The following is a 13,388-nucleotide window of genomic DNA, read 5'->3' as shown; positions in this document are numbered from 1 at the left end:
CCTTTTGTACAAAAGGATGGTTTTTCTATGTCGAGACATCTAATATATCTTGTATATTTCCGTCCCTTTCAGTAAACGGTTCGCTCATGTGGTCACTTTATATACTACTCCTACTACTACTACTACTACTACTACTACTATCATCACTGCGTTTCCCCGCAGGGGTAGGCAGAAAGGATGGAACGCCACACTCTTCTGTCCTGACATACACTCCTCGCCTCCTTCACATCCATACATCTAGTCATACATGCCCTCCGAGTACGCAGACTTTTGACACCACAAGATTTTAGGTTCTGATTGATCTGATCGTGCCAAGTCTTGTTCGGTCGTCCTCGTTCTGTTTTCCGCTCACATTCGCCACATATATTTTCTTAGTCATTCTCTCGTTATCCATTCGCTCCGCATGTCCATACCACAGTAAAGAACTCTTCCTAATCTTTTGAATTATTCCTTGTTCAGCCTTACATTCCTTTCTTATATCTTCGTTTTTAATTCTGTCTTAGATTTTCCACACATTCGTCTGAGGGAGCACATTTCGACAGCGTTCACTCTGCTTTCGTCCTTCCTTTGCCAGTTCCATGTTTCGCTTCCATACATTAGTGTCGGTACCAGCACGCCGTTACTTTAAATACTACACTACGTTACACTTTATATTCTAACTTGCGTAACGTTGAGGATAGGTACCACGATTAGCAACGACAGATATGCAGTTGGCAACACAAGGTTTGGTCATCACACCAGAATGTATGTGTATTACGGTGAATCCATCTGATTTGACGATGCAGTGTTACAATATTACACCATCTACCAAACAGTTCAAATGTTTAATTTAACACTTGCACGATGGAACTGTCTGCTATAATAATCAAATGGGAATATGTGTTATATATTGCTTTTTATCTATTCGACAGCTGACTGTCGCAATTTATGACTTCTTCAACAGTTCTTCAACTTTCAGGACATTTAATAAAGAGATCCTAATAAATATGATAAAACTCTGGGCACCGCAGAATTGAACACGTTGCTTTCACGTAATTCGTATGAGTATTCATGTAATCGTTTGATCGATAATAAGCAGTGCCCAATGCGCCGATGGGTACGGATAAGGGTTAGAAAATGAAGACGGATGGTGGGTTTATTACCCATATGAAAAATTCTCTTAATATTCGATCTCGTAACAAAAAGTCCATAAAAAAAAAAGTTTCGTGTGATCCTCAATCCCTGCACCCTACTCATATCCAGTTAAAACTATGAATCATCCAGTAAATTTCCGTCACTCTTTATTCATGTGCTAAAAATCAATGTAACCGCAGCCCTATATCGTTAATGTTAACGAATTTGAATATCAAGTTAAAAATTGAAATAATTGTGTTTCTTGCACCTTTTCTAGAGTTTCTTTATGTCAGTTTGATAGCTGACTTTTGACTATTGTTTTGACTATTGTTACTAGCGTAAATAACTGTTATTTAATCAATTTCTTTTCTTTTCCTCACCAATATTAGAATAAAAACATACCACATAGTTATCTATGCTAAAATTGCGAAAATGAAAGTACGACCTTAAATTGTAGACGAGTGACATAAAATGTTGCGTGTTTATTTACTGTATTTCGCTATGTTCAAAATAATATACTTTTATTTTTTGTAGAATAGATTTTTTTTTATATCTATCACACCGCACCGGTTATTTTTTAGATAAAAATTGTCCACATAAACATTCTGATTTTGATCAAACTTGCCCAGGAGTTCAAAGCGACCCGGACTGACCTTAATGAATGTTTGATGGAATTACATGTATCAGTATGTAACTTCAATTCTGCATCAATTAGTGAAATAGGAATCTTATTTCTTTGGTAATTTTCTAGTGTGTCCTTATGACAGTAGTTTAGCGGTCTCCTTTACGTACAGTAATCAAGATGGCGTAAATGCTGTTCTAATAAGTAGGGAAACCATAAATAGCTAAATAGCTAGCTTTAAATCAGGCTTGTCCAACCCGCGAACCGCACGCGACCCAGGATAGGCAACTAACAATCGTAAACTCACAAACATTTTGAGATCGAGTCTTAAAATATCATTAAAGGCAGTGATGGGATTCAACATTTTATAGAACCGGTTCGCCCTGCCCCCCCCCCTATAAAAAATAGTTTCTTTTATGTATTAAATGTTTCTATCTCCTTCTGACCCCGTGGGAGGCCGGCAAGTTATAGAAAGGAAAATATTGATTACTTGTACATTTTTTGGTGCGTATTTCTTTCACGATATTCTTTTTACTAAGTGCAATAACTTAACCGAAATTTTCCACTATTTTTGTTCATTTTTTTTTCTCTTCGTGAGGTTCAAATATTTTTACAAGGTGGCGGACCAAGTAAACCGAGCGTGCTCCGATACATGATCTCAATCGGAATATTGTGTGACAACGAAGGGTTAAGGACCGGTTCGGAGAACTCTAAAAATTTTAGGCACCGGTTCTTGCGAACCGGTTGAATCCCACCACTGATTAAAGGTATTTATAAACGATGAGGTTTTTAAAACATTATAACACGCTTTTAGTAATGAAAAATGTATAAAACCAAATCTAGAGGTGGAGAGTGTAAGAGTCACGTCTATAGTAACTGTATAGGTAGGCGGCCAGTTAGTAATCTTATCCACTGAGTATATTGGACACCCCTGATTTGAACGGAATTTAATAAACAGTTTTAATTGTTACTTATTAGTTCATTAATTAGGTCTCAACACACTTAACTAAATGTATAATGAACTTAGAGAATTTATTCAACTCGCATAAAATGTAAAACATTATTTCTTCCATGGTATTATTCCTATTCAGGCTAGATGTCTCAAGATTTCTTTATTGATATATCAACATAAATGAAGAAGATTATGGAAGTCTGGAGATTCACAGGGCTTACGATATGTCATAGGCTGCTTTAAATGATCCCTTTTTCATAATATTTATTATTGAATCCATGATTGACAACCACACTGCTTAAATTTCGAAAGTTGTATTTACCATATTTAATATGTACTTAAATTAAAAACAACTCACGCGTGGTACTTTTTCAGCGACATCGATGGTTGAAAATAGTAAGTTTTTCTATTACCAAAAACCCTTGTAAGATTCTGACGAGATATTGAAGAGAGCGTCTGAAAAAAGTTGAAACAGAACATCGTGTGTCGTTTTGTATATCCATATTGATGTATGTAACGGTAACAAACAGAATATGTCCCTGTTAGATGTTGTGGATGACTCGGACATGGCCATCCAATTTATTTATCGCTTTGTATTTCACGCGAGTCAATTATATTTTTATTGAACAGTAGCGTCTGATAAACATTGTTGTCTCTCAGTTCATTTAGAGTCGGAGCTATCTCCGTAACAAGGATGTCACTCAACTCGTAACTACCTATGGGGGGGACGCACTGTACACTATACCTATCAAGTCACAATTATCTCAAGTATTTGTCTTTTCAAACCATCAATATCATCAATAAATGCCAATCAGTTGTTTGAAACTATTTTCAAATAAGGGATCTCTGTGGCTGATTCAAACAAAATTTAAATAACCAATGTCTGTGGCCGTTTGAAAATATTTTCAAATAAGGAATCTCAGTGGCTGCTTCAAACAATTTTCAAATAAGGAATATCTGTAGCCGATTAAAATAAATTTTACAAAAACAATATCTGTGACTGTTTGAAACTATTTTCAAATATGGAATCTCTGTGGATGATTCAAACAAAATTTAAATAACCAATATCTGTGGCCGTTTGAAACTATTTTCAAATAAGGAATCTCAGTGGCTGGTTCAACAAATTTTCAAATAAGCAGTATCTGTGGCTGATTCAAACTAATCGTGAAATAAGGAATTACAGTGACTGTTTCATATTAAAATAAGAAATGATTGCAAGTTTTTTAATCGCAATAATCACTTGGATTGATTAGTATACATTTATTAATTTGATTATTACCAGAAACACTTACGGCCTGAGTGGTAGGCGGATGAAGAAAGATATCACTCACTCATGATAAAGCAATATTTCGTAAGACACTTCATAATAGGGGAGGTGAATAACCTATAAGGATATCTTGAATTTAGTGTTAAATTTGACGTAAATTTACGTTAATAACATTAGCAAACATAAAACGAAGTTTTATACTATATCTAGTTCTTTGCCTCTACTTTAAAAAAATAAACATATTTAAGTATATACTTATATAAATGTATATATACACGTCAAAAACATTCTTTATATAAAAATTGATCCGATTTTTAACGTTTTATAAATGTTGGACCCTGTTTGTTAGCTGATAAAATGATAAAATGGATGACAAATACACAATAAGTGACTCTCCAGTGATGTAGTCTACTTGCTCTTACAACTACATCATTCTGTTTCCAACACAGGCTGACTGTCGGCCACTTGCGTACATTACATGTTTTGATTTATTGAATTGAGGCATCACATGTGACATGGGTGTGAATGTCGAGTTAAAACACAGAATTACTTTAAAATATTAAGTCAATTACGTAATATAATATCCTACTGACTCACTTCAAAAAAACTTTCATATATTTACTACAGTCTGTGCAGATTATGGTTGTATTTGTTAGAAAGAAAAAGCTACGAGTGGGTATCTCTGTGTTATAAAGTATGATAGAGTTTATATGATAATGTTTAATGCAAAATTTCCTAGCGACCTTCTTTTTGTTGTTCCTAACTCGTTTAATGGAACAGGTTTTAGTGAACGGATCACGCGAGTGATACAGATCCACTGTTGCGGATCTTGTTAATGAACGGATCTCTTTTTTTTTAATTACTAGCGTTCAAGTGATTATGAAATCTAGCTACGGCTTATGCAACACTCCATATTATGTTACAACTTAAGCTTTAACTTTATAAGTTTTATAACTTATTCCTAATTGTGAAATCCTACCCATCTCTAGTACACACTCGTATATGTATATTACCAGGAAACTGATTACTGTTAAGAAACAGTTTTCAGTATAAATTTCAAAGGTGAAATCTATGGATGAAAATTTTAAGTTAGTAGACCCGTTTTTATATATTTTGAGCTGTTTTTTCGCATGTGAAATGATTCGGAAAAATCTCGTTAGTGTTTTTTGGAAAATTTGGGTAGTCAGCATCACGTCTGAGCGCGCATAATTCCATTTCATTACCTCTTCACTTGATCATCGCCCCCGGTATTTATTAGCGTGTCGATACGTCCGATGTATACACATAAAACGTAAATAGCTCGCCATTTCCCCGCAGACATTGCGAAATAACATTAAACGTTGCAGTTTTATTACTTCCGTAACAATAAATGTAAGTTACAATCGTCATCTTTCTTTTTCTACAACCACATTCAAATAAGATTTAACGTTATACAACTTTTATTATCACGAAACAATAATCAGTAATTTAAAAAAAAACTCAAATGGTAGATAAAACTAAATACAATCGAACTCGGTTATAACGAGGATGAAGGGACCGACTGATAACTTCGGTAAACTTAAATAATTTTCTCGTTATAACCGTTCCTCGTAACATCCGAGAATAGGTTTTTTTTTAAATATACCTATCACATACATTATGTTATCTGGAATGGTCACATTGCACAATATGTCGCAATTGAAACAAAATTCATATAATTCACCCATTTCACACATGTCATATTTTTCTGTTACGTTAAAAAGGCGATCTCTTTTTGCTCGCTATAGCCTAGAAATTGTTCATTATAACCGTGTGTAAATGTATGAAGAAAACCAAAAACCAAAATTTCAACGAATTTTTCCTCGTTATATCTGAGATGTCGCTATAACCGTGCTCGTAATAACCGAGTTCAACTGTATTACACAATTTTATTAGTAAAATATCGTTTATATCAGGAAGTGTTAACTTAACTTTTTAACATTCGATCATTTATGTGGTTTTCATCTGTAAAATTAGATACGTATCTATCTACCGTAAATTTACATAATATCTGCTAATAATAATATAGTTTGAGAAGTATCTAGGGATGGAAAGATTGATGAAGAGATACATAGAAAGGAAAGAAAATGCTAGGAAAGGAGTGAATGGTGCACTTTCAGTGCACCATTCACTCAATCCACCATTCATCAATTACAGCAAATAAAAAGCTATCAGCGAAAACTAAACTGGCAGTATACAACTGAGTCCTGGTACCAACCCATCCAATGGAAGTGAAGCATGAAGGAGGATGAAAGATATAAGATCTGTTAGACAAATGTACAGCAAAAAAAGTGTGATAGATGTTTGAGTGGTTAAATTAGTAAAGAATGCAAGTCTGAGATAAGCATTGTCGGTGAAATTAAGAAAGGTGTTGTGATGGTTTGGTCATATGGAACGAATGAGTGAGGAAAGAACAGTAAAACAAATTTATGAGGCGAATGTAAAAAAATCCATCTGAAATAGGTACCAATATAAATTCCTTATTTGAAAATGGTGTACACCTGATATGGAAATTTCGTATTTGAAAATGGTGTAAAACCGATACAACTATTCCTTAATAGAAAATGGTGTAGCAGCGATTAGTCAATAGAAAATTTTGTGTCACGGATACGAGTACGTAAAATCCTAATTCATAAAGTCCGAAACGGATATAAATATTTTAAAAAATGTTTGAATCAGTTGACGGACGTTAAACTGCTAAATTGTGGGATGACATGTCGCTCACTCCTTTCAACAGCGTCATATAGAAAAAAAACTAGATTTTTTAGGAGATAAGGAATAATAAAATGTATTCAAAATAAATATCAAGCCACTTATTGAACTTTTTCTGTGCAACAGTTTTTCTGTGCTTTTTAGGTAAAACCTAAAGGTTTTTTCTCCATTTTAAAAATATTTAGTAAATTGAAAAAAAAAAATTAATACTACCTTTTCTTCAAAATGCAAAAACAACACTTTCTGCCCTGTAGCGGGTAAATATTAAGTTAAAAATATGCCGCTTTTGCTGGGATATAGTACATTTTCTGTTCATTCCGAAAACATGCACAACTGAAAAAAGACGATTTTTGAAATATGACGTTGTTGAAAGGAGTGAGCGATGTATGCGATTATACAAAACGCATTAATATATATTTTTTTAATTAATTTTTGTGGTTTTTTATTTTTTACAAAAATACGTCAATTTCATACTATTTCTGTGAGCCTAAGCGGCTCATTATTAGAAATATAATTATTAATAAGTAGTTATCAAATTGTGGTAGAGTGGGTTCGAACCGAGAAAATCTGACTCAAGAGGCCACGACACTCACCACGGGACCACGACCTGACACATATTTAAGTCAGTGATAAATGTATACTATTAATGAGATTTGTGATAATGATGAGGAGTACTTGATAAGTCAACCAACAGCAACTCCCCCAACTTCACAATTTCTTTCTATCGTCAATACACGATGAAATTTCTCGCTACCATGATGTTAATTTCCACACATGAAAGGAAAACTATCAACTGAATGCATTTCCACATTCATTTTCGAGTTAATTTACGGATTCTAAGAAGAAACCAACATGGAATGACTGGCCGCTTGCCAACTACATGAAAGGTGGCACGTCCATGTCTGGATCCCTTTCCATTTAATACTTTAATCTTACTTATGCTTATAAATTGGATGTTTTGACAATGCAAAAATGAGTTTGTAATCCATTAAAAAGATTTCAGTGGCAGTTGGATTTTGTTTTTTAATAACTTTTACTAAAAAAATCTTTAAATTTGAAGAATCTATATAAACAAAAATGAAAAATGTGCGTTTGTTCAAAATCTTAAATTTCCTAAATTTATCAACCGATTGCTTTGAAATTTTGACAAAACGCTGTAATCGAATTTGCATATGTTTTTAGACAAGAAACTTAGTTTTTAGACCAAAATATGTTTTTAGACATAAATATGTTTTTAGACAAAAAACTTTTGTTTATATCTAAAAAGATATAAACATGCGCGAACCGGCGACAACGTTTTTTGTTGTTGGTGAAGAACAGATAAAATGACCGCAATGGCAGATCCATCTGTTAAATTTAACAGCAACATGCGCAATAATAAACATTGTTTATGATGGATAGCATGCTTATTGATAGCTGCTAAAATATTATATACTTAAGAGCGTGGTGAAATTAAACGTGTTAGAAATGCGTGTTTTCTCTTTTATTTCTTTTCAATTTTACCAAACTGAGTCACAGCATGCGTGGCTGGGTACAAATAGTAAAAAAATAAAAATCAAAGGTGGTCAATATAAATCCATGATACATTTTCCTTGTTTCAAATACATGCCACCTCTTGTACCGATATTATGCCGGAAAGGTGAAGAGTGTCTTTAACAGAAATATCCAAAGATATATCGACTAATCTTTCTACTAAATTCAAATGAAAAATTCTATCTAGGATGTTAAAAACTCCGTAAAATACATTATATACACTAAAAAATGGCTGGAAGAGTTTGAGGCTTCAGAAATATGACATCCGTTTAAAAGATAATCTATAATAATTCTACCAATTTCCATAGTTAGAACATTGGACTGATCTATATCTTGATTGTAAGCAACACGAATGCAAGGCTGTAGAATGAAATAAAACCAATAAATAATATAAGTACCTATGTTATGTTTTACTGTCTACTTTTCTAGTGAGATAATTGTATTTTTATGTCACGGTATATAAATATTTTCCTAGCCTGCTCGTCAAATTCATGATCTGTTTAGGTGCTTTAAATTGAAATAGTGAGTAATAATGCATTGCTCCCGTATTGCTCGATGATGCAGTCGATAGGGTTCTGCAGTGTGCTATGTGGGTCACTAAAAATAGGTGCGAATATTTTGGTCCAATACCACGAGTGTTCGTTGTTCGTCCCATAGTCGCTGTCGGGCGGAGAGGATTGGGAAATATTTCATTATTATGACGATTCCTGACTCTGAGAACATACAGTTATATACATTTCTAATACTCCGACGTTTGGAGACCATAGTCTTGGATTTGGACTCGTCATAATCCGTGAGAAAACGAAGATGATGATTGTGAATCGATCCTAAATTAATAAACCAGACATTGCTACCACCTCTATGAAGGCACACTATTATCAACACACGACCTTGAAGCTAGCATGGTTCTGGCTAGAAATTTGGCTTTCCATCCTTTCTGCCTACCCGCACGGAAACGGAGTGATGATAGTAGTAATAACTGTGATATTATTTTTTGACATCTCAACATAGATGAAGAAGAATATGGAAGTCGGGACATTTACGAGGCTTACGACCGTCATAGGCTGGTTTAAGTGATCACTTTACACACGTGTAACATTCACCAATTCTACCCAAGATTGACAACCACACTACTCAAATTATTGGAAGTTCTATATATCTAACTAACTAACTAACCATCACGCCGCTTCCCCGCAGGGGTAGGCAGAGAGAATAGAGCGCCACACCACTCTGTCCTTGCAAACATTCTTCGCCTGTTCTTCTTCTTCTTCATTCTTCTCTATATATATTATCCAAATTCGAAACATTGTGCTTGAATCACTAGAATTTCACTAGAGACATCTATTGGTGAGATGAAAGAAGCTTTTTGTTGAGCAGAAACTATTTCATTTGTATGTGAGGTCCGAATCATGAATTACAAATAATATGAATAATTACTTTTATAATTGGAGATACTACAGATTTGTGAACAAGTATTTGGACATACTCAATATGTTGTAAATAACTATGATAATAGATTAAAACGATTGGAAAACTTGTGGGTGATCTCAAATATCTCAATGGTACTCATATCAGATAGTAACTCTTAAATTAGTTTAAAGAAAATAATTGCTTCGAGCTCCCAGACCTTGTATATGCATGTATTTCTGAATCCGTTAATAGTATTGTCGGAAGAGTTGTAGGAAAGCTTTCTCAATAAACTCCAGATAATATCCTGTGACATCCGCTCCACTGGACCATACCAATGCGATGTAAAGAACAATTCTGAGAATTTTGTGAATGTCGGTACAAAAATACACGATGCGTTTATAAATTTAGAAGGATCTCATTATTTATGGTATGGGTAGGTACTATGCATAACCTTGCTTATGATCTTACTACTCTAACGATAAATATGTATATAAACTTTCAAAAGCCTGAGTATTAAATAGAAGTGTGATTAGTTTTGAGAAATTGTCTTTTACTGATGTCACATAATTTTTAGAATTGATTACCTATTTAGTAAACGTATCACACACAGACTGTACGATACAGTACGTAATATATGTAGCTAAGTTAGTTATATTGGAATAAGAGACATCTCACTTGATATGAAAACATATATCGTACTTTTTATATGAAAGAAGATTCAATTTAATTATATTTATTTAATTTATTTAAAAAAATCATATTTACAAACAATATATTCAAGGCGTGTAGGTACATTAAAAAGTACGGAAGAAGACTTAAAGATGTAGAAGAATCCCGCTTCGGAAGACTCCTTCAGACACATGGAACAGATCATTATCCAATGTGATATTGTTCAACGTAGCAGTAGCTCTTCCTACAGGCATAACCATCGGCAGGTTGGTCCTGTATATAGGAATGTGAAAGATTCTATGCCGACACTGTCTTAGGTAACTATCGGGAACATACAGTCCGATGCCATGCTCCGGATAGTTTCAGGATTATCGACCATACCGCGCAATAATCAATAAAAATGCGTAATCAAATACACATTCCTTCTAGTCTCTAAACTAAAAGATGGAAGTCTGAGCATCCCAGGCTTCTAGTCTCTAAACTAAAAGATGGAAGTCTGGCTTACGAATTGGCATTTGGCTGCTTTAGCGATCACTTTATACACTTGCGTAATGTTCCTCATTCTGCCCATTATTGAGCATCCATACTGCATAAATTTTTTAAACTTGTATACATATATGCAATGGCCGCGGTTACTTTCCACATGCTGGTAGTATTATCGATAGATTTGGAAGTACGGCTGATTGTGGAGCCACCAATTGAGGAATTTGAGAAATATTTATTTGGCTAGCTCCGTTTGAATATAAGTATGTATGTGAATTATCCAGTGTCTTATATAATTAATAATAATAATACTTATAGTTATATTACATACTGTAAAGGTCACGTTTTTTGTAAGTAGTTGAGTACCAGCAATTGATTATAGTTATAAAGATGTTAGGAATGAAAATGATACGATGCACCAGTGAGGCGTCTCTCCAGGGCTAAGGGCTCGGGTTGGCTCGGGATTTGAGATGACATTTTTGTGCGTCGGCGTTTATTTTTGAGGTAATGACCCGTGAGCTGTTTGTTCCATGCGCCATGTGCCGTGTTTTCTGTCCCGAAATAGCCTCCCTTGAATGAAACAAAGAGACGGAGCGAGATGCGTCAGATGTGTCACCACAAATGACTATACTTATGTACTATAAAATAATGTAGCCCGTAGACATCGTGTTGCGTCCGCTAACTCAAGTATCTAGTATGAGTCATAAAACACCTTACTAGAACGCACTTATTCTTATAATATTAATTACAAACAGACAATCAAAATAAACAATGAAAAAAACAAAGCAGCACACTTTATTTGCGTAATTTTCTTATCGAGTTATTTTTTCCACCGGAGATTTGCACTTTGCATTCATTCATTCAACCCCTTTCAACTCAAATTCAGTCGTTAACAAATAAAATTAATCCTTTTTCAACTTAAACTTTTGGAGATCAAATTTAACCTTTTTAAATTCTAATAAACTTAATCCTTTTGCGAAATTTAATTTACGGATATTTTAAATTTTACAGTTTGGTAAATGTATATTTTTATTATTATCGCGATTGGCTGTTTTATTATTATTTTTATGAAATAAAAAAAAAAGTTTTTTTTTACTGTATTTGTCCTTAAGAGATTCGTACAAATTAGAGGTATCTAAGTGAACAAGATAGTATGAGTACGGGTATGCAGTCCCGAGCGCTATAACCATTACTGCTATTATTTTTCCCTATCTACTGATCCTTTCTCGTGGGTACATAATGTCCTATATCTTAAATTCCTTCACGTACGTCATCTGTATCCCCTTAGATATATCCCACTCCTCTCTTTGATCTGGAGCGCAGGACTGATTAAATTGCCTTCGTGTAATTAACGATCAGAACATCGTGAAGAGGGAGAGAAGATAACACTATAAGGAAAAGAAAGCCAGAGAATCTCCGATAGTTTATGAGGGGAGAGAAATACGAACTAATACTCTTACGTATTACAAGGCCAAGTGGAAGGTAAACGCAGCATGGGAAGAAGACGTGTATCCTGGCTTAACAACTTGAGAACGTGGTTCCACTGTAGCACTAATTCGTTGTTTGGAGCGGCTGCAGACAAAGTAAAACTTGGCATGATCGTTGCCAATTTTCAACGAAGAGTGTCACAATAAAAAAATATTTTTCATTATTTTTTGACATCTCAACATAGATGAAGAAGAATACGAAATTCTGGGCATTTACAGGACTTACGACCGTCTAAGGCTTGGTTAAGTGACCACTTTACATACGTGTAACATTCGCTAATTTTACCCATGATTGACAACCACACTATTCGAATTTTCGAAACTTTTAGATATATCGATCAAACTTGTAACTCAGTGTGCGCGAGTTCACCATAGCCACCGTGGTGGGATGAGGAAAGCTTTTATTAAGTAGAGACCCTTTCCGTTTGTATGTGAGATCGGAATCCTGGATTGTATTCACACACTCGAGAAACGCTTGAAAATATTATTTAAAACTAATTTTAGCTTATAATTTGACCAGTTAATTTGTTTACAACATTTTGAATGTGTCAAAATACTCGTTCGCATATCTGGATTAACTCCTACTTGGAGATAATCCAGATGTGTGAATTTGGACATACGCAAAATGTTGTAAAAAAAGTATATTTGTTCAGCAGAGTTTTAACATCATGTTTCTAAACTGTTATGTTGGGTTTTATTTGGCCGAGGCTCTTTGTCTTATAAAGTATATAAAGAATGAGTTGGTTATTATTATTATTATTGCTTTGAGGTTCTCATTGGATAAGGACCTACCTCCATATTAGTGGGTATACGATATTGGATCCAGAGTCACGTATTTACCTTCCGCGAACGCACCTTGAATCCAAACATTATCCAAAGAAGTAGGCATCTACTTTTAAAAATAAAACTTCGCTATAGGAATACTAATCGCTCACTCCTTTCAACAACGTCGTATTTAAAAAAAACTTGATTTTTCAGGAGATCGTTTTCAAAGTTTAAAAATATAATAAAATGTATTCAAAATAAATATCAAGCCACTTATTGAACTTTTTACTGTGCAACAGATCTTTTTAGGTAAAACCTGAATGTTTTTTCTCCATTTGAAAACTATTTAGTAAGTAT

The sequence above is a fragment of the Brachycentrus maculatus genome, unplaced genomic scaffold (genome assembly GCF_059751285.1).
Source record: "Brachycentrus maculatus isolate JH-2025_06_01 unplaced genomic scaffold, ASM5975128v1 h1tg000201l, whole genome shotgun sequence".
NCBI classification, from domain to species: Eukaryota; Metazoa; Arthropoda; class Insecta; order Trichoptera; family Brachycentridae; genus Brachycentrus; species Brachycentrus maculatus.
The sequence above is the reverse complement of the archived record's forward strand: the minus strand, read 5'-3'. Positions refer to the sequence as shown.